Raw genomic sequence first — 4,487 nt, 5'->3', positions numbered from 1 at the left:
TATTCCCATGGCCACTGTGATTGACCAAGGGGTGAACATGTGGCCCAGGTTGGGCCAATCAGAACCCTTTCCCAGCTTTTTCTGCTGGAGTTGCTGGGACTCTCTTTTACTGTGGACTCACCCTAAGGGAGGCTCTAAGGAATTTTTCTGGAAGTTCTCTTCTTCCCATGAGAGGACTTTTTTTTTTTTAAGATTTTATTTATTTATTCGTGAGAGAGAGAGAGGCAGAGACTGAGGCAGAGGGAGAAGCAGGCTCCGTGCAGGGAGCCCGATGTGGAACTCCATCCTAGGACTGTGGGATAATACCCTGAGCCAAAGGCAGATGCCCAACCACTGAGCCACCCAGGCATCCCCATGAGGGGACTTCTGCTAGCACACTAGTGCTTACCCCTGCCACTCAACAAGTGAGATTTTAAAGCATACAGAAGCCCATCAAAAAAGCCGTACACAAAAGGTCACGTATTGTATGATTCCATTTATATGAATGTCCCCCACAGGCAAATCTATATATAGAGAAAGTACATTGGTGGTTGCTGCGGGTAGGGGGGAGGAGGAGTGAGGAGTGACTGCTCATGGGTCTGAGGCTTCTTTCCGGGAGGATGATGAAATGTTCTGGAACTGATTATCAGTGATAGTCACACAACTTTAAAAAGGTACACTTGGTCGTATGTGTATCTCAATTTTTAAAAGTACTCAAGCCCAGACTCCCCCAGATCAAACATCTAAAAAATTCTGTGGGTTGAGGAGTTGAAAATTTGGTAAAGCTTTGCAGGTTATTCTAATGAGCAGCCAGCATTGAGAACCACCCTTAGAGTAATACACCTGCTCCCTTTTTTTTCCCCACTCGCTCCACCCAAGGGTAAGTGGAGAGACTGGGGAGGGAGTGCTTAGCATGCCTGTTTGAGTTGTGTCTCTGTCTCTCTCCCATTCTCTCCCCTCTCTTAGATCAGTTCAGTAGAGAAGATATCCAGAAGCCCAGTGATGGCCATAGACCTGAGTCTCTGCTATGAACTGAATTGCATCACCCCAAAATTCATACATTAAAGCTCTGGCCCTCCATGTGACTTTATTTGGGCAGCTAAAGAGATAATCAGGGTAAATGAAGTCATAAGGGTGGGGCCCTGTCTTCCTAAGTAGAGTAAGAGACACCAGAGATGAGCTCACATAGAGAAAAGGCCATGTGGGGAGACAGACAGATGGCAGCCAGGGGAGGGGCCTCAGGAAAATCCAAACCTGCTGACACCTTGGACGTGGACTTCCAGCCTCCAGAACTTGAGAAAATAAATGTCTTTTGTTTAAGCCACCAGTCTCTGGTATTTTGTTATGACAGCTGTTTCTGTAATAGAGCAGGAGACAGGCAATCGTATCTGTAAATGATGATAAGCTTGCCTTATCTTTTCTAATTGTTATGGCTCCTATTCTTTTTTATTATTATTGTGTTTTGCATTGTCTAGAACCTCCAGAAAAATGCCAAATATCAGGACTAACAGACTTCCTTGTCCTGTTTCTTAAGTTATGAGAATGCCTCTAGTATTTCATGGATAAATAAAATGTTTGCTTTTCATCTTTGATTTCTTTCTCAGTCCATCCAGGTTGCTATGATAAAGTATTACAGACTGGGTACTTATAATTCACAGAATTTTATTTCTCACAGTTCTGGAGGCTAGGAGTCCTAAATTGAGGCACCAGCATGGTTGGCTGATGGCCCTCTTCTGGATTATAGACTTCTTCCCGTGTCTTCACATGGTGGAAGACACTAGAGATCTCTGTGGAGCCTCTTTTATAAGGCACTCATCCCACTCATGAAGGCTCCACCTCATGACCTCATCACCTCTCAAAATCCCACCTACTAATACCATCACATTGGGGATCAGGATTCCAACATATGAGTTTTAGGAGGACGCAAATATTGAGACCATAGCAGACATGTTTCTTTGAATTAGTAAGTCTTGACTCACTGTCTTGTTCCTGCCCACCTGTTCAGATAATTCTGTTGCTTCCTCTGCAAACTCACTATGCTTTACACATAATTACAGAATGTTTTCTGGACTTGCCATACTCTTTCATGGCTCCATACTGTTGTACACCCTCTTCTTCACCTGGGAACACCCTCCCCAACTTTTGAATGCTTGGCACCTTAGAGACAACCAGATGAAATTGTAGTTCCCTTGAGATCCAGCACATGGGGAAGAAGGTTCCTGCTTCTCTCTCCTTTTGGGAGAATATTAGAGAAAACAATCTCACTACTGTTCTTCTTTCCTTTAATTGCTTCCTCCCAGGGGAGAGGTGATGAGTCTGACAGCACTGCTCATGTCACTGGGGAGGCTGGGGTAGGTGAGAGGGATGGAACTGGTCTTCAAGGCAAGGCCCCAGGTTCCACCCTTCTTTCACTTCCCATATTCACAAATGATGCTCTTGTGTGGTTAGTACTTCTTGATAGGGCCACTCTTCAGGGGGCAATGGGGAGTGGGTGGGAATCTGCCATTCTCTCTTTCCAAACACTTCCACTGTGACTGGAAGGGTAAGTCCAGTGACCCTTGCCCTGTGGGCCCTGCCCATTCAGTTCAATGGAGATAGAAGAGGACTATATCTCCCTTAGGCCTTAGGTTTAAGCCATATTTTGAATCTAGCTTTTACTGGAGCTTTGCATGAAGGTTGGTTTTTGGTTTTCCATCTGGCTAAGGATTCTTGGACATATATTCCATTGGTGTGCATCCTGGAGGAGAGGGAGAGTGAGTGATTCTCTCAGGGACTCACTTGGTACTCTCGTGAAATATTTGCCAGATAAATGAGCAAACTGATTTATGTACCCCAGGTGTTCCCGCCTCTAGCAGTAGCTGCTGTCAACTGGGTACCTTTAATGAGCCAGGCACTATGATCTCATTGTACCCATCCAATGTTCTACCAAATATATTATTATTTACATTATAAAAGAAGAGATCCTATATACCACTATAATACTATCTTAAAGCAAATCTCTAAAAATTAGCAGACCCTGTCCCTCACAAAATCTGGCCCTAACCTCTCATTAGTCTTTATTCTGGCCCACTCCTTAATGTGTCTCTGTACTGGTCATATGCGATCTTGATCTTGCTGAAACATGCACTCTCCTACCTTAGTTCCCACACTCATTCAATCACAAATATTTGTTGAGCACCTACTGTGTGCTGGATGCTAAACCAGGTGCTGGGGACATAGTGAATGATCAAGTCTCTGACGATAATGAGTTTTCCTTTAGCAAGTCAGCAGATGTGAATGAACACAGTGAGTGCTGCGAAGGAGAACTTCAGGCTGGTGGGTGTGAAACAGAGGGATATAACCTAATTTGAGGAGCCAGGGAAGACTTTCCTGAAGAAGTGATTAACTTAAGCTAAGGTCTCTGTATGCTTGCTCAGGCTTGCCACTTGAGCTGGAATGCTTTTCCCACTGATTTTCTCTGGTCCCTGTCCAGTAGTCAACATCCAGATACAACAAAATTTCCAGAAATCTGTCCTAGATTTTTTTTGTTTGTTAAAACATGATGCTAGGAAGTAAACAAACAAAACCCAAAAACCTTTAGAAATATTTCATAATAGGGGTAGAAACTGTTCATTGCCTAACAAGATCTTTTCTCCTCTTCTTCTCTGGTAATAGAAACCTAAGTTTTAGCTAAGCCTTTGTCCACTCAGAGTAACCTTTGCAACTAGGCGTGGCTGTGGTGTGTAAGTATAAGTGGTGGGAACTACTACAAGATATGCCCTTAAAAGAAGGGATTGAGTTCCTTTTTCCCGACTTCCCATTCTACTGCTCAGTGGATATGAAGACTGGAGATCCACCTTGGACCATGCTGACGAGGGCCACCTCCTATGGATGGTGGAAAAGAAGCTGGAAGTATCTGGGGTCCCAGACGCCCAGAGAAACACTGTATGAATTTTGTGGGCTGCCATAACAAATCACCACTAACTGTGTAGCTCAAAACAACAGAAACTTATTCTTTCACAGTTCTAGAAGTCCAAAATCAAGGTATTAGCAGGGACATGTTCCCTCTGAAGACTCTAGGGAAGGCTCTTTCCTTGCTTCTTTCAGCTTCTAGAGCCCCAGCTGTTCCTTGGCTTGTGGCAGCATTGCTCCAATCTCTGCCCCCTTGTCACATGGCCTTTTCTGTGTGTCTCCCTATACCCTCTCCTCTTCTTCTTTTTTTCAGATTTACTTACTTATTTGAGAGAGAGAGAGAGAGAGGGAGAGGAGGGGCAGGGGGAGAGAATCTTCAGGCAGACTCCCCACTGAGCAGGGAGCCCCACATGGGCTCTATCTCACAACCCTGAGATCATGACCTGAGCCAAAACCAAGAGTCGGACACTTAACTGACTGGGCCACCCAGGCGCCCCTCCTCTCCTCTTCTTATAAAGACACCAGTCGTTGAATGTGGAGCTTACCCTAATTCAAGGCTGATTTCATCCTGAGATTCTTAACTAATTATACCCACAAAGACCCTATTTCCAAATAAG

This window comes from Vulpes lagopus, chromosome 2, assembly GCF_018345385.1.
Source record: "Vulpes lagopus strain Blue_001 chromosome 2, ASM1834538v1, whole genome shotgun sequence".
NCBI classification, from domain to species: Eukaryota; Metazoa; Chordata; class Mammalia; order Carnivora; family Canidae; genus Vulpes; species Vulpes lagopus.
This window is presented reverse-complemented; position numbering follows the sequence as displayed.